At 46.7% G+C, this 18,676-nt stretch overlaps 1 protein-coding gene across 1 annotated transcript in view; it reads left to right on the plus strand.

The window, feature by feature from the left end:
* Window positions 1-18,676, plus strand: part of RTN4RL2 (reticulon 4 receptor like 2) — a 218,445-nt gene that overhangs the window by 108,811 nt on the left and 90,958 nt on the right. The gene's annotated exons all lie outside the window — the stretch shown is intronic.

An 18,676-nucleotide genomic window follows, 5' to 3' on the forward strand; every position in this document is an offset into this window, starting at 1 on the left:
CCACAGCACACGTCTGAGGATCACTGCTAACTTAGATGCCTGCCCTAATAAGGGAGTAGTGTCCAAGGCTGCGTCACAGATAAACCGTAGCCCTTGTATGATCTGTTCCATCAAATCAGATGTCTCCTGGGGAATATCTTTTCCCCTAAGATCTTGGCGTACCATTTTCGCCCATTCCGTAAGTGTCTGGGAAACTAGACCAATAACAATTACTGGTCTAAATGCTGACCCTATCAGAGAGAAGATAGTGCGGGACTCTGCTTCTATCTTACGATCCACCGGATCCTTAAAGGACGAAGTGTCCTCCACTGGAATAACCGTGGCTTTATTCAGCCTGGAAATAGGCGGATCCACGATTGGTGGTACCGTCCATTTCTTAATGATGGATTCCTCAAACGGATAGCGTCTAGCAATACGCTTGGAAATAGTAAAGGTACGTTTAGAATGCTCCCATTCTCCTTTAATCTGATTACCAAAACATTTAGGTACAGGAAAAGCCTTCATCGTCTTGATGGGCTTATTAGTACCAAAAGGCATCTCTGTCTCAGTTGCCTCTGCCGGTAAAGCCTCAAGTTTTAAGGTTTCCTGCACTGCCACAACTAGTGCGTCCACCAATGCTTCTTCCTGAATAATAGCAGGAGAAGAAGCGTCCTCCTCACTGTCTGAGGGGGCTTTACCTGGGATAACAGCCCTTGCAGAGGAACCTGCAACTGCCGTGACCATCTCTGAATCTGAGTCAGAGGTGTCAGATGGTATAGGGGTAGGCGGGGGTCGCTTCCTTGACCCCCGTCCCTGACAGGCCGCCTCCACCCGAGCCACCATAGACTCCAAAATTGCTGTAAATGACTCTATACTCTGTGCACCGGCGGGTCCCGAGGCCCCCTCGAGGGAAACAGGTGGGGGAATATGTGTGGCAGGGTCCATGATAACTCCAGTTACTTCCTGGATAATATCATTCAAAAGTAAAGAAAAAAACTTTTTTTTTTTTTTTTTTTTGACCCCCAGCGCCACAAAAAGCCCCTTAGTGTTACCTGCTAGGGATCCCTATCGATCGAGAGAGAGAGAGATAGACCCCCAGGCTCACCACTTGATGCTCAGAGTTAAACTGCAACAGGTTACAGCGCTGTCTTGACAAACAGGAAGTCTTTTGGCTGGCTGCCCAGGAAGAAAGGAGGCGGCTCCGCCCCTCTTGCACGCCTTCCGGCGCCTCCCCCAAGCTCCACGAGGTGTAGGATCACCTCAAACATGGCCGCCCCCATGCTGGAGACACAAGGCTACGCCAAAATGGCGGCTCGTGCGATCCAGCAAAAAAAATGGCGGCGGTCTGTACTGAATAGCGGTGTGCTGCAGAGCACACAACACCTTCTCTGCATGGGGATATGGCGTGGTTGGCGGTACCGGCCCTGGCGGACCGCATGGCCGTTCGGGAGGCCTGCTAATAGCTGGAGATCTGATTTGGAAAGCAGTCTACATGTCCGTGGCTTCTGACTGGTAGGTAGCTTATACTTAACCCATAAGATTCCCAGAATGCCACAGATTACATCTTTTAAACATGTATACAATAGATTGTTAGCTCCCAAACCAAGCCTCCTGGCTTTTACACACATAAAATCACACTCAAAATAGGAGGATCTGTGACATGTTATAGGATAGAAAGGACTCTTTCTTACCATACAGAGAGGGGCCCGCGTTCACCACAAAACCCGTCAGGGAAAAAGGGGGAACATACTACTCACCATACCGGAACCAGGCGGGCACCAACTCCTGACAGTACCCCTCTCCACCGGGGCGGGAGGGCTGTCGACCGATACGAACGCCGTGACTCATGGTCTTTGGCGTTTCAGCGAGACGTTTAACTCGCGGGTTTAGTCCTTTTAATGGGACTTTGTCGCGGCCGACCCAGCGCGGAGCTATGGCCTGCACGCGCTCGTAGGCTGAACTGGGGTGACCACCGGATCTCAACATCCAGCCCGTCGCCCAGTTCAGCTTTCTTGCTTGAAGATCTCACAGGAACACTGGAGAAAAAAAGCTGTCTAAAAAATCCTTTAAGAAAAAAATTCTTGCCAGGACCTAAGATCCCAGCAAGATATCTAGGTCCTTACTCCTAACTAGACAGAAAATAACTGATTTGCTGAGGCAGAGAGAGAGAGGATATACCCTCTGGGACTGCCCCTAGGGTGTGGCCAGAGCTTTTTAATTTCCTGTCTAGTCCTGCTCCTGTGGAGGCAACATAACCCGAAGGTGGTGTATCACCGAGGACTACGTCTGTCAATGAGCGCTAGAGAAAATTGGTTTTTACATCTTTTTTGGGGGGAATTTCATATAAAAAAATGTTAAAAATATTGTTATTTTTTCAAAATAAACGCTCTTTTTTTGTTTATAGCGCAAAAAGTAAAAATCGCACAGGTGATCAAATACCACCAAAAGAAAGCTCTGTTCGTGGGAAAAAAAGGACGTAAATTTCGTTTGGGTACGGCGTCGCACGACCGCGCAATTGTCAGTTAAATTCGCACAGCGCCGAATCGCAAAAAGTGGCCTGGACGGAAGACAGCAAAATCCTCCGGTGGTAAAGTGGTTAATGGAGAGTTGCTCTGTGTGACTTCTTATGACGTCAGAAAGGAAGTTCAAGACGATTGGAAGATCCCATTTAAGGAACCTTGGCTTCCTCTGTGGCCTGAGTCTGGAAGCTCCCCGAAAGAATTGACGAACAAGGGGATGAGACGCCCAAGAAGTTCCTGTGAAGGCCGAAATAGCAGAAACTTGCACACGTAGTGAGCTAACGGATAATGGTAGGTCCAGTCCCGACTGCAGGAAACCAAGAATATGCTGGATATTCAGGTCATTGCATGACCCCCCTTTCTTGGTAACAAAATCCATGAACTTGGACCAGATCCTTCTGTAGACCTTGTTAGTGCCCGCTCTTCTGGCACTTAAGAGAGTAGAAATTGCCCCACTCGGGCAACCCAACGCCTCCAGCCTTTCCCTCTCAAAAACCATGCCTTCAGGTGCAGATGAGCCGCGCATGGGTGCAGAGTTGCTCCCTGGGACAGAAGGTCCGGCCTGATGGGTAGAGGAACTGGATCCCGAAAACTGAGGAGCATCAGCAGTGGAAACCATGGCCTGTTCGGCCAGTATGGGGCTATTGTTAGCACTTCCACATCTTCCATCCTGAGTCTCGCCAGGAACCGGAGAATGACAGGAACTGGGGGAAAGGCATATGCCCTGTGGAATCTCCAATGGTCTGTCAGAGCATCCGTCCCAAAGGCTTGGGGACAACGGAACCTCACATAATACTTCGGAAGCTTGTGATTGCATGGAGATGCAAATAGATCCACTTCTGGGTGAAATTCCAGCGAAGTGAGCCACTGGAAGACATCGTTGTGAAGGCTCCATTCGTTGTTGTCCAAGCGGACTCTTGAGAGGAAGTCCGCTTGAACATTCTGTACCCCTGGAAGAAACACTGCAGTGAGGTTGACCAGGTGTTTCTGGGCCCAATATAAAATTGGATCTACCTCCTTCAACAGGGAGTGCCACCTTGTCGCTTCACATAGGAGACCGCGGTCGTATTGTCCATCCTCAGGATCACAGAAGTCCCTTCTATTAGGTGACGGAATGCTTTCAGAGCGCAGAACGCGGCTCGCAATTCTAGAGTATTTGACACTACCCTGTGAGCTTGGAAATCCCAGCTGCCCTGGGCTATCTCTGTCTGACAGAGGGCACCCCATCCGGTGTTGCTGGCATCCGTGGTAACTGTGATCCAAGAGATGGTCATGATGGAATGGCAATTGAGGAGATTTTTTGCTCTGCAGCCACCATGGAAGGCTCTCCCGCATTGATGATGTTATGCGAATGAGGTGATTTTGATCTCCTGGACGCCACTGATGGAGAAACCCCACTTGGAAAGGCCGCATATTCCACTGTGCCCACTTCACCATTGGAGTCGTGGCTACCATGGTCCCAACCAATCTTAGACACTGAGATGCTCGAAGGTGAGTGGCCGTCATAGCTAGGCGTACCCTGTCCCTGACTACCGGGATCTTCTCGAGGGGCAAAGAAATTGTGCCTCGACTTGTGTCGAACTGAGCTCCCAGAAATATTAACGACTGGGTAGGCTCCAGATGGCTCTTCTCCATGTTCAGTAACCAGCCGAACTCACGAAGAGTGGCTATTACCTGAGACCTGTGTACCAGAAGTTGTTCTCGGTCTTGTGACAGCAGGAGCAGGTCGTCCAGATAATGGTGTAGACGGACGCCTTTGGTCCTGATCAAAGCCACCACTGCTAGTAAGACCTTTAAGAATACCCGCGGCGATGTAGTAAGCCCAAACGGGAGACAGACAAACTGTAGATGATTCTGATCTACTGCGAATCGTAGGAACTTCTGGTAATCTGCTGCCACTGGCACATGGAAATAGGCGTCCTTGAGGTCGATTGACACAAGCCAGTCTGCCGGTTGTATTGCTTGACGGATGGTGAATAGCGTCTCCATCTTGAATTTCTCCTTCTTGATAAAAGAGTTCAGGTGCGTGAGGTCTATGACCGGTCTCCAAGCACCGCTCTTTTTCTGAACCAAGAAGAGAGGGGAGTATAGACCCTGGAACTTCTCGTTGGTTGGAACTGGAACCACTGCGCCTTGAGCCACCAACAGATCTACGTAAGACAGAAGGCCTTGTCTTTTCTCTTCTGACTGTGGCAATGAGGTTGGAATGAACCTCAGTCTGGGTGGACTGCAGAATTTCCAGGAATGGCCTCTTGATACTGTCTTGACGACCCAGAAGTCGTTTATCGAGGTTGCCCAGACGTGTTGGAAGCATAGTAGCCGAGCCCCGACTTGCTCCGCCTGGGGAGGCACAACGTCAAAAAGACTTCGTGGCCTCCCGACCACCAGAAGACCCTCCTCTGGGTGCTTTCTGTCCTGAAGGCTGCGGTCTTCTCCAGTTCTTTCGGAATTGACGGCCAGGCTTATATAGGCGAGCATCCCTTGATCGATCAGCCCCTTGCCTGGGCTGAGACCTCTTCTGGTCCAGCAAGCGCCTATCCTGGGGAAGGAACCGCGACTTACCACCTGTGGCATGGGAAATGGCGCTTTCTAACTTTTTGCTGAATAGGAAGGACCCCTCAAATGGAATTCGGCACCAGGCCTGTTTTGAAGCAGGATCGGCCAACCAAGGACGTAACCAAAGAGCCCGTTTTGCAGTAACCGATGAAAGCATTACCCGTGCCGCAAGGCGGACCATGTCTAGGGAGGCCTCCCCCAAAAAAGCAGCCGCCAGCCTCAGCTCATGTATTGGCGAATTTCTTGCGACTTCTTCCGACACGCTTCTGAGTGTTGTGTCCACACTGTCTGTCCACACCTCCATTGCTTTAGACAGGGCTGCGAGAGCCAATGCTGGCTTGCATGCCATTCCTGCTGACACATAGATGCGCTTGAGGTCTGAATCAATGCGTCTCTCAAGGCCATCCTTAAAGGTCACTGTGTCTTCAAGCGGAAGGGTGACATGACGCACCAGACGCATCAGTGCTGCATCCACCAGAGGTGCAGATTCCAGGTGTTTAACCTCTTCCGTTTTAAACGGGTACATTTTGTTCACTTTGGAGAGTAGAGAGTTTTTTCTCTCTGTGCAGCCCCATTCGTCTGTAAGGATTTCGCCGACCTCCCCTAACAGGGGAAAGAAAGGGCGTTCCTTCTAGAGGTGCTTAAAATACCTCTTCTGTTTAGAGGGTGACTCTACCGGCTCATCCCACTTCAGGGCTTCCTTCACAGCTTTGACCAAGGAGGGAACCATGGCAAAGTCAAAACCCGCACCAGGGTCGTCTGCTTCAAGCTCACCCTCAGAGTAGTCAGATGAGGAGTGGCTGTGCTGGGAAGGCCCAGGGATATCAATATTTTCACCAGCCGGAGTACTCGCCATCCTGGGGGAGGAAGTTCCAGCACGAGCAGGATCCGAGGTTTTTAAGGACTCCATAACTATTCGCCTGACCAGCGACTCCATCTGCTGGTTGCTGTCTTCCCTTTTGTTTGCAGCATGTGCAAAACAGGGCTCACAGAGCGACTTTCCATCAGGATCTTTTGTCAGAGTGGTGGTGTCCTGAAGTAGCTCCAGACTCTTCACCATGTCGCCTAGAGGACGACCGATGATGATTGATGATGAATGCCGCGTTTGCGACCTGGGAGGATCTTTATCTTCACGGGCTGAGTGACGTCTTTCAGACCTAGAAGGGCTTTAGGAAAGAAAATAAAGACTCAACAGAACAGCAGAAAAAAAAAAAACCCCAAACATTACAGGGAGAGGAATAAAACCAATCTTACCTGTAATGTAAGGGCTGTCCACCAGGGGGCGGTGAGACATCCATATCACTTTAGGAAACTGCAAGAGATTATGAATGAGTGACATGCAGAAAGCAGGCAGGAAGCCTATTCAGCATAATCACAGCCATCTCTCACCTTTAAAGATTCCTGCAGAGCACGGGGAAGCCGCTGGAAACATTGCTGAACAAACCCACAGATAGCTGAAACTAACAGCTATTTGAATTTTCTACTGGAATGATGTCACCGCCCCCATCCCCCCCACCTGTGCAAACCAAGCCTCGATTCAGATCGAGCCTGGAAGGCACCGCCCCCCCCACCTGTGTGAACCAAGCCTCGATTCAGATCGAGCCTGGAAGACACCAGGAAGCAGTGGAGTGGAGGGGAAGGACGTGGAATGGAACGCCATGCATCCCACAGCCAAACTAGAACCCAGGGAGAGATAAGTAACAAACAACAGGAGAATATACAAAAACAAACTGCTGCCATAGAATGTAAAGCAGGATACATCACCACTTTCACGACCAGGCCCTGGACCATACGGACACCACGGCTGCACACATGATGGGGCGTATTAATGGGCCTCCCGCTAATAGCTGGGACGATTGGCCAAATGTCGCTTTGCCTGCCATTGGCCAGGTTTGTAAGCTCTTCTGGCAACTGACTCCACGCCCGTGTCCTACCCCGCTAATAGCTAGGGCGTGCTGGACATGAAGGGGACACCACTCGATCCAACGTGCAGACCGCCAGGCCTGAATCGGGAATCTTCATGAGGTAAGATTTGACTATAATCCTTTCAGGAGGAGGACAAAAAAGGAACACGGCCTCTGGCACGGAGTAAAGATTTATGGGAGTAGGGTCCTATGAGGTAGGAGGAGGCGGGACTAACCCACACGTAAGCTGCCATGGAGTCTGTCAGGAAACAATGATTTCTTCAGAAGAACAAAAGGTAGGAATCCGCAACAAAGTTTGTTACAATCCGTGTAATGTACAGACATCACCCAGAGGGGAATATTTTTTTCTCAACAAAAGTGGAGTTACGCTTTAAGAAAAATGAGACACAGATAATTAAACTTTCTTGCAATTCAGTGACTAAAGCTCCATTCACACCTGAGCATATTGTTTTCAGGTGTTTTTTTGGGCTTTTTTTTTCAGGCGTTTTTTCAGGTGTTTTTTCAGGCTTTTTTTCAGGCGTTTCTTGCAGGTGTTTGGAGGCAGATATTGACTTAGAGATGAGCGTTTTAGGAGCTGATAAGCGCTCAGGTGTGAACAGGGCCTTAGGTTCCATTCATACCTGAGCGTATCATTTTCAGGCATTTTTCGGGTGTTTTTTAGGTGGTTTTTTAGGCGCTTTTCAGGCTTTTTTCAGGCATTTTCTGCAGGTTTTTGGAGGCAGGCATTGACATCTAACAATAACGCTTGTAAACTGCCAAAAAAAGGGGCTCATATACTTTTTTGAGCTTCATGCATTTTGCTTCAGGCAACAAAATGCTCATATGTGAACAGGGGCCTTTAAAATTAATAGGATTTTGCTTGTTGGGTGTTTGAGACTTTAAAGATGAGTGTTTTACGAGCTGAAAAACGCAAACAGGGCTTTCAAATGGACCTTCACTTAGTTTTTCCTCTTTTAATAATATTTTTCCCTCCCAAACTCCTTTCACACAGTCACAGATGTAGTTCTTTTTTTTTTTTTTTAGGGGGGGCAGTAATTACCTTTTTTTGGGACAGTTAGCTGAGACTTCTGCCATTTTTGCCTTGTTGTCATTGCATATCCTAGGGGGCTTCAGGGCCATTTATTCCATTTACTACTGCAGTGGTCTTCATCAGGAGGCCAAATGCAAGAACAACCTCCTGATGATGGCAGGAAGGAAAGTGGGAGTGCAAGGTCCTGTGTGTGACAGGGCATCGATAAATAACAGCAGGACAAAGCTGGATTCGCTGAGGAGTTGAGTATGCTAATCTAGCTCAAGTAGCAGACAATGTAAGAGGGAGTTAATATCAAAATGAACCATGTTGACTAACATTCCTCTTAGGCCCCTTTCACACTTGCGGACCGTTCAGATCCGCCTGAAAAACATGCATTTCTATGGGGCATCGGATATCAGTGGAGACATGTCCGCTGACATCCGATCCGATCCTGTTCGTCAAATCGGGGCGGATGGAAACCCTATTTTTTATCCATCTGGCGGATCGGATCAAATGGGATTGGATGAGAATAGACAGGCGGTCCGTTTTTATCCGATTCCCCCATAGAGAAGAGCAGGGACCTGACAGCTCTGTCTCCACACACAGCGTAGAGACAGAGCTGCCATCCGCCTGCTCAGCGGGGGATCGGCGGATCAATCCCCCGCTGAGAAAAACAGAGTCCGCCGATGGAGCGGCAAGTGTGAAAGGGGCCTTAAACTGCATGCTGGCAATCTATTCACTTTTCAGCTTTCTGCAGACTAAGTAATTGCTAGTAAGAGGGTAAATTGCTCAGTAGCATGAGATTTAAGTTGGCTGCTTAGTGCATTCCAGAGCAGAACAGCATGTTTATAATAAGGCCTCATGCACACTGGACATTTTTACAGCTGCTGTTTTTGGCGACAGACGTTTTTTTTTTTTTTCTACAGCCAGTAAACTCCCCAGCATGTTATCCTATGTGTCCATACACACATAGGCTGTTATCAGCAGTTTTTGGCAGGGGTGTTTTCAGGCTGGAAAAAAAAAAAACCCCAGAACTAGTGGGTTTTAAGAGGCATTTTTCACCTGTAAAAATGCTCTAACTCTGACAAAAGCTGAAAAATGCCAAAACATGCTGAAAAACACAGCTTTTAACAACATTTTTGAGCCATAAGCTTTTGTGGGAGTATAATTTTGATAACAAAAATCTAAAAAACGCTACAGCTGAAAAAAGCTAAAAAACTCTGAAAAACACTACTGCAAAAAAGCTGAAAACTCCTTCTACAGCTAGAGCTTTCTACTGGCGTTTTGATAATGTCCAATGTGCATGAGGCCTTAAGGCCCGTACACATGATACGAAAATCGGAAGTAAAATTTCGTCCAATGAATGATCTGCCGATTTTCTGATTGTTAGTGTAGCACCCTACAGGTAGGTGCTAGGTAAACCTATAGTGGGCCTTGTCTGCCTAACAGCAGGGCTGTGATTTATTTAGCTAGGGTTTCAGGGCTTACAGATGTGCCTGCTGAGGGGAGAAGTATCTCTACTGGCTCCTGTGAGAGGATTCTCATAGGGCAGTGTGGGAAGCCCAATTTAGGGGACACATCCCAGCTTGTAACTACCCCAGAAGGCAGAATATGCTGCAAAGGATTCTGGGAGTGGGTATAAGTTTGGGGGGAAGTGCATGGCACAGTGTCTTTGGCGGGAGCAGAGTCCCAGGAAGGAGAGTGCGGCTGTCTTTCCTCCTGTCTGAGGAAGGTGGATGTCTCAGGGTGTCGCCTGAGTATCCAGAGAGTGCTGAGTTGAGCTGAGGGGATCCAGTGTGCCGAGAGCCTGCGGAGAGAGAGAGGGGTCCAGTCCCAGGAAAGCCTACACAGGTCGTGAGTGTTGAGGATTGCCCCTGGGGGTCTGCCTGAAGTTAGAGGGGACCACTCCGGAAGAGGTTCTGGGATCCAGTGTCAGCTAGCTGTAAAGGGGGTACCTAGGTTGAGAACCCTGAAGCTATAGAGGGGGTACATAGTCAGTGGACCCTGAAAAGTTCAAGGCCAAAGGGGGCACCTGCAGTTTGGGCCCTGAATTGCACAGAGCGTGCCAGTTAACCACTTTACCACCGGATGATTTTGCTGTCTTACGTCCAGGCCACTTTTTGCGATTCGGCGCTGTGCGACTTTAACTGACAATTGCACGGTCATGCGACGATGTACCCAAACGAAATCGACGTCCTTTTTTTCCCACAAACAGAGCTTTCTTTTGGTTTGGTGGTATTTTATCACCTATGCGATTTTTACTTTTTGCACTATAAACAAAAAAAGAGCGTTTATTTTGAAAAAATAACAATATTTTTAACATTTTTTTATATGAAATTCCCCCCCCCCCCCAAAAAAAAATTTAAAAATCAAAATTTTTTACAATTTTTGGTCAATTTGTTTTCTGCTACCTATGTTAGCTTATTTTGATTGGTTTGCGCAAAAGTTATTGCGTTTACTAACTAAGGGAAAGATTTTTGTCATTTTTGGTGGGTTTTTTTAACGCGTAATGGCGGCGATCTGCGATTTTTTTGAGGGACTGCGACATTGCGGCAGACAGATCGGACCCCTGACTGACATTTTTGACACTTTTGGGGGTACCAGTGACATTACTACAGTAATCAGTGCTATAAATATGCACTGTTACTGTAAAAATGACACTGGCAGGGAAGGGGTTAATTTTATTGGAGAGGGAGGGGTTAATGTATGCCTGGTGCTTACTAACGTGTGGGGGGGGAGGTGACTGAGTGACTCAAGGACAGATCACATGTTCAGCTATGCTGAACACTGCAATCTGTCACTCCTTGTCACTTAGGAGATCCGCCCGCTCTGTTTACACAAGCGGGCGGATCTCCAAACTAGATTCCCCGACGATCGGGGAAGAGCAGCGGCGATCGCCACCGCTCCTCCCCTGGCCCGACTCCCGCTGTGACTGAAAACAGCGGGAGCACGCCTCCGACGCCGCACGAGCGCCGCCTACAGGGGGAGGAATCGTGCCACTTTGCCGCAGTACAGTCCCAGTGACTGGTCGGCAAGTAGTTAAAGTGACAGCTATACAGAGTTCTACTGTACACTACCTCAAGCTGTGCCAGGCAGGGGAAAGTATTCAGTGACTTTCACAGTACAACAGTGTCAGGAGTTCTACATTTCTTAGTCTTGGATCTTCTGGACTAAAAGTCAAGGATTCAGCACTTCTTCTGTTCTACAGATTGTTATCAGTGTCGGTGAGCGTTGGCTGGCGTCAAGGAAGCGCCAACAGGCATTTCAGAAGTAAAGTCTCAATTGTAATTAGTTAAGCCTCAAAGAGTATCCCACTCATTCCCTTCTCCCATCCCCTTTATTCCAATAAAAACCACAAACAAAGATGCCGGAGTTGTCGCTGCTTCAGTTTTTCACACCCAGGGTCACAGCCAGCTCACATGGGCTGGAGAGATTACCGGTACTAATGGCAGACCCACATCAGGCCATAGGCCTGGAAACCTTGCTACATTAGTGTAGTGCTTTCGACAGCCGATTACGAGTTTTCGGATGACAAAAACTAAATGTGCAGTCTATGAAATTTTTATTGTACCTCAACACAACGTCCGATTTTCGTTTAATTAGTACAGTTTTCTTCTGAAAAAAATCGTAAGAGCAAGACTACACATGCTCAGAGAGGAAAGAACACACACAAAACAATCCAACACATGACATCACTTCTGAAGTTGAATTCTCTCATATGGGAATTTTCGTATGAAAGTAACCTCTTCTTCACTTTCGATATGAGACTAGCATGCAACAAAAAATGGACGAAAGATCGTTCGATAATCTGATCGTGTACAAGAGGCTTAAATGTAAGGGTATCCAGGGCCGGCCTTTGGGGTGTGCGAGCTGTGCGGCCGCACAGGGCGCCATGGGCAACAGGGGCGCCGTGCGACCATAACAGCTCGCAGAGGATCAGGCCGCACAGCGGGAGGTAAGTGGCGACCGCGACCTGGAGGTTCAGTGTTGGGGTCTCTGATGTAAGGGGGGCTCTGTTTTTGGGTCTCTGATGTAAGGGGGGCTCTGTGGGGGAGTCTCTGATGTAAGGGGGGGCTCTGTGGGGGGAGTCTCTGATGTAAGGGGGGGCTCTGTGGGAGTCTCTAATGTAAGGGGGTCTTTGATGTAAGGGGGGGCTCTGCGAGGGGTCTCTAATTTAAGGGGGGCTAAGTTATTAGTGATCATAAAAAAGAAAAGTCAAATAAAGTGCAAAAAAGTGCAAGAAAATGTGCGGGGGGGTCACGCGCGCGGTGGGGGGGGGGAGCGCCACAGGATTAGCTCGCATAGGGTGCCTGAACACCTGAGGCCGGCCCTGAGGGTATCATCACTTTTGTTTGTGCTGTCCAGAAGTGCCTAGCATGTTCTACTTATAAAGGTACTGGAAATTTGCAAAAACAAGTCTTCAAATCCTAGAGTTGTCTTAGCAAACAAGGAACAGATGGCAACTATAGGACATAAATTTCTAAGCATATGATTCCTGATTAGTGTCAAACTATGAAATCTTTGGCAGGATGAGCAGTATCATTCTTTGGAAACCTTGTGGATAATTCTAGATGAAAAGCTGTTTGCTTTGAGTCATTAAAAATGAAGGAGTAGCAGGCTCTGTTCCCTACTCAGTCTGAAAGTGGAGTAATGTTTCCATTTAATTTATTAATTACCTGTTGTGCTAGCCTTCCCAGCACAGGAGCTAACTTAACTGGTCTGTACTGGAAATGGCGAAGCACTAAGCTGTTTATTTCCTTATCGTCTAACCTATTGTGAATCTTACACTTATAACAGCCTGACAGGTCTTTCTAAAACATGTTAACTTGTCATAATAAAAAAAATCCATTGAGAGGAGTCCACTCAAAATTGGGTTTTTGTTTTTAAATCCATGTCTTCCTGACTTCTGGACTCTGATAAGCCCACCTGCAGACCCCCACAACCACTGGGTCAGGGTTAGGGTTAACATGGGGACCCCCCAGAAAGGTACCCCTATTGTGTTTAGGGCATGTGGCCTAGTACGGTTTGGGATGGGAGAGCACCCCCCCCCCCCCCACTATCCCTTATGGCCAGCCAGGCTGCATGCTTGGATAAGAATCTGGTACAGATTTTTTGGGGGGAACGCAATACTTTTTATCTATCCACCTGAAGGGCGTAGAACCCATATTCGGCCAGTGAGTAGAGAGTACCTAGAGCAGAGCTTCAGCCTGGAATGGGGGTCAGGAAGAGGCCAGGAAGAGGCAGAGTGGGAGGAGGGCCAATTTGCTGCACCATGGGCCTCTGGTTTGTATTTGCCCCCCGGGCCGGAAGTTGCCAGTCAGCCCCTGGTACTGTCATCATCCACTAGGGGGCGTGTTGCATATGTACTCTCTTTCTCCCACTGTTCATCCTGGAACAGCACCATGTGACTGGGTTTTTCAGTATGCGAGGCCTTGCATCACTTTAGGCCTAGTTGTTTCCCACTATGTGGTTCAACATGTCCTTTCAAAGACACACAAAAAGACCATCCTGCTACAATGGGTGGCCTCACACTATACTGGGCTACTGCTTCTAGGCGCCATTTCTCTATTTCCCTAGAATGGACTGACACCCATAACCTAGATCCTGAGGCCCCTAACATTATAAGGTCATCCTTTGCTGAGTGTTCTATAGCTCCACTGCGTGAGACTGAGAACTCCTAATGCACACAAAACCCATTAAATTCACTTCAGATTGTTTGTGAACGGTTAATAAAACAGTCTGTTTGCAGTGGCTTTAAGCACACTTGGACACCATCCACACCAGAATTCTGACTTCACTGCACCTCCATCTACAAAAGTGCTTGTGGCCTTCAGATTCCTCACAGTCTACTCCTAAAGAGACTGTAATTGAGTACACTCTATGGGACTCAGATTCACAAGAAATTATTTCCAACCTGGTTCCTGGTGATCTTCCAAATACCCTGCAGTTGGAAGATCACCCTGCTGGTCTATACCTTGGGTCTTTTAGAGTTCCTATGGCTGCAAAGACATTCCCAATACACTCAGTATGTAAAACAACCTTGTACAACAACTGGATACAAGCTATGGAATTAGGGGTCTCTCAAAACAATGTAAAAGAGCTTTATCCCTTTAGAAAATAATCTATTGCTAAATTCAAAGTTTACTCTGCCCAATGTAGACACTCTAGTCATCCACCTAAACAAGCATACCACCAAAAACGTTGATGGTGTTCCTACCTTAATGTATTTCCCTGACAAACAGTTTAACTCCTTATTTGGGTCTAAGTTTGAATTAACTGGTGTAACTCTTTATTCTCTGTTGGTGGTGACTTTGATTTGTAAAAACAGTGTCACAATGGATCTGTGTGAAGAATAGCTGGTTGTTAAGGAGCAGGCCAGGAACTTTTAACAACCGATGACTCATAAGCTGTCAGCTTCCCCACTGACAGCTGAATGTAAACGAAAAAAAGGCAGGAATAAAAAATTCTGGAAAAAATGCTAAAATTTAAAAAAATAAACTAGGTGGCCCACCAAGAAAAAAAAACATACCAGACCCTTATCTGAGCATTCAGCCAGGCAGGACAGGAAATGGAGGGGACAAGCGAGCACTCCCTCAGCATGGGGGGGGGGGGGTTTGGGGCAGGGTAGCTTGTTAAAGGGGGCTTCCTAATTCCGATAAGCCCCCTACCCGCAGACCCCAACAAACCACCAGCCAGGATTGTGGGGAAGAGACCCTTGTCCCATCAACATGGTGGCAGTACCCCCCCCCCCACCCCAAAGCACCTCCTATGTTGAAAGCATGGGGCCTGGTATGGTTCAGAAGGGGTCACTTGCTTGTCCCCACCCTTTCCTGGACTGCTCGGCTGCATACTTGGATAAGGGTCTGGTATAGATTGCTGGGGACCCCAGGTTGTTTTATTTTCTTTATTTTTGATTGCCAGATTTCAGGGGACAGCTGATGAGTCACCGGTTTTTAAGGACGTGGTGGTAGGCTTCTGGCATCAACAAAATTTGTTACTTTCTCATTCTGAGATTTGGATATTAGTATACAGATGTGAGTCATGGTTGTTAAGGATGCCAACGACCACCCACTTCTTAACAACCAGATATTCTGATTTCTGAATATACAAAAGCAATGCCAAAGATGCGAAAAATTTAATATGAATTGGTCCAAAACTGCATCAATGGACCAAATCATTTTTGGAATTTCGGAATTTGTTTTGTATTTTTAGAATTGTTTAACTGAGCATGCAGCCTGGCAAGCCAGGAAAGGAGGGCAAATGAACAACTCCCCTCCTAAACCATACCAGGCCACATGTCCTTAACATGGGGGGTGCTTTAGGATGAAGGGCTCAGCCCCCCCACCTCAAAGCCCATTGTCCCCATGTTGATGGGGAAAGGGCCCCTTCTCCACAACCCTGGCCAATGGTTGTGGGGGTCTGCAGGTGGAGGTGTTATCGGAATCTGGAAGCCCCCTTTAACAAGGGGGCCCTAGAGCCTGCCCCCTATGTGAATGAGTATGGGGTACAGAGTACCCCATACCCATTCACAAAAAAAGTGTAACAAGTGAGTAAAGACACAACACAAGTTTGTGAAAAGTCCTTTATTAAAAAAATAAGAAAATGCCCCCCAGTGTAGATTCATCGGCAATCACGATGCCCACCACACCACCCAACCTGACAAAAAAATAACCTCTGGTCTTGTCGAAGGCTCCCACCGTCTGACATTTCTTAAATAACCCCAGGGTTGGGGGGAAGAGGCCCTTGACCAAATCAACATGGCATGGGGTTCCCCTTAAAACCTATACCAGACCCGATGGTCCTGGTATGGTTTGGGGGGACCCCACGCAGTTTTTTTATTTTTCATTGCTGCCATTTTTTGTTTACAATTCAGCTGGCAGTAGGGAAGTCTGCTGACAGCCACTGAGTGATCAGTTGTTAAGGCCAACGCGGCCAGCCCCGCTCCTTAACAATCAGCTATTCTTCACACAGGGTTCGATTTGGTAAGCTATTTTTTGACCAATCTGAATTAAAATCATTCTGAAAATTTGGAATTAGTTAGAAAACGAATATACAAAGTGAAATTAAATAAATTTAAATGAAATTCATTACTTTTTCATTCGGAGATTCGGATACACCTGAATCTCCAAATAACCACAAATTTGCCAGAATTTATATCCGAACCGAAATGAATTGCACGTGTTCAATTTCAAATGCATCCAAGCTTGTGCCTCACATCATGTCTGTTCATATGTGTAGGGCTCTACCTAGGATGTAGAGAATACTCTGTGACATCAGCTATCTGTGGGTTCTAGTCCACTGTCGGCTGAATCTGGGTCCCAGGAATATGCAGAAATAATGCAGAAATTAGTGCACACGAAAAAACTTTGGCCATACTTCTCTTAAGCATCTGACTGTTGACTAGTTGTTTTTGACTTGGGCATGTTCTGGACATGTTCATTCTGTCTGTCCAAGCTTCCTTTCCCAATAGTAAAGGGTTAGGTATGTTAGGCATGCAGCTCTCAGCAGGGTTTTCATTGTGGACATAGTATGTCTGTTTTTTCTCAACAACTTGGCCCAGTAAATTATTTTATGTTGATCTAATTTTCCCAGTTTAGGTGGTGTGTTGTTCCACCTGGTTTTTTTTGTGGATGGTTGGTTGGGCCTCAGTTCGGTGATTGAGACTCTTAACCTTTTCAAGTATTGCTTTTTTTCCTTAGTGGTGACTTGTTCTGGACCACGGGGTTAATACTTGCATGGAATGTCATCATGACCTTTTTTTTTTTATGCTGGCATTCTGGAGACCTATGCAATTACAATCGCTGATGATTACAAGCGCACAGGCATTTCATCATATTTGACATCATCAGGGCCACTGGCGCCATCATGACATGTGCCCTGAGAACATCACATATGACAAAACACCTAGGGTGGAGCGGGGACACACGCCACCACTCATGCACTGAGCTATGGCCATTTTGGATCCTGGCATTATGGAGACCTGTGCAAATTAAAGTGCTGTATGCTCTGCAGACTACGGCAAGTTCATTTACACAATAAAGTGATGTGTTCAGCTTTCTAGCTTTCTCCTAACCAGGGAAGGAGCACAATACCCTGCTATGAAGACAAGGGGACTCAAAAATCATGCATTAAAAGTGAAAAAAAAAATCCCCAGATATCAAAAATGATTTGTAAAAAACAATCTTTACACTTTCGGATGTTATGCTTATCTATAAAAATATTTATAAAGTACAGTATATAAAAAAATATATAAAACATATAAAAAATGCATATATAGAAAATGCATGCAAAATTCATGAATATAATAAATAATATCTCTAAAAACGTTGTGACTCAATAATGATCTCTCCCAAGCGCTCCTGGGCAGGAAATTGATCAATATTTTATTGATCTGTTCAAAACTCACATTAATTAATGACAATTATTGTGCAAATACTTGTTTTAAACATTAAAACTAGTGATGGGCCAAACACCCCGGTTCAGTTCGCACCAGACCATCTCGAACAGGGGAAAAGTTATAGGGAACATTCTAAACCTATTAAAGTCTATGGGACACGAACATGAAAAATCTAAAGTCCTCATTTTAAAAGGTTTATAAGCAAGTTATTGCCATAAAAGTTTATAGGGGACCTGGGTTTTCCCCGGGGGACATGCATCGATGCAAAAAAATGTTTTTAAAAAGATTGTTTTTAAAGGAGCAGTAATTTTAATGATGCTTAAAATGAAACAATAAAAATGAAAAATGCCTTTAAATATTGTGACTGGGGTGTTCCTAATGTGCTTGTAAAGTGGCGCATCTGTACAATGTACTGTATGTAGCCTGTTGCAGCAATACTGATATTTCTAAAGGAAAAAATGTAATTTAAACTTGCTCGCGGCTGTAATGTATTGTTGGCTCCCAGCAATACAGATAAGAAAAATGAAAAAAAATGGCGTAGGTTTAGGGGAACCCCACGCTAAAATTAAAAAAAAAAAAACGGCGTAGTGTCCCCTCCAAAATCCATACCATATAAACTTATGATTTAAGCCATGTCTCTGTACTTCCAGGTTGGCAGAATATTATGCCTTCACCAGCCAATATCTCGCTTGTTTCTCCTGCTGCTGTCCGTATCTTTGCTACCATTCGTTATTGACATTTGGCTTGCTCCTCAACTTCTCTTCTGCTTGACCCTACCTGCAACTATTCGTTACTGACCCTTGGCTTGTTGCTCAACTATGCTTCTGCTTGATCCCTACTTGCTATATCTGCTATATCTGGCTTTCTCCCTTCCTAGTGGGGTGATCCTGAGGACCGTGACCTGGTGCTAAAACGCAGCAAAGTCCATCTCCACCATTAGGAGCTCTAGTGAACACCAATTAGTGCTTAGATTCCGCACCTCAGGTGAGCCTGCATCATCTACTAGGATGACCTGTCTGTGTGCCTATCCTGCTGGTTCCTGTGTGAGCTTTCACTGCTATAGCAACTGGTCTTTGAGCCTGACCCCTGTTCGTGGCATATTGACTGTGTGCTCGGTGGGCGAACATCCTGCTAAGTGCCGAAAGAGTTCAGTTGTTAGGCAAGTACCTGAATGGGCGATGTTTAGGTCAAACTTATGCTCGGCCCAAACCGTTCACCCATGCCTAGTGGTGCCTGAACACTGTAAATCCTCACAGTTACTCTTGCTGGGCGCAAGAACAGGCCCTGC

Source organism: Pelophylax lessonae (assembly GCF_965119305.1).
Source record: "Pelophylax lessonae genome assembly, chromosome: 9".
Lineage (NCBI taxonomy): Eukaryota > Metazoa > Chordata > Amphibia > Anura > Ranidae > Pelophylax > Pelophylax lessonae.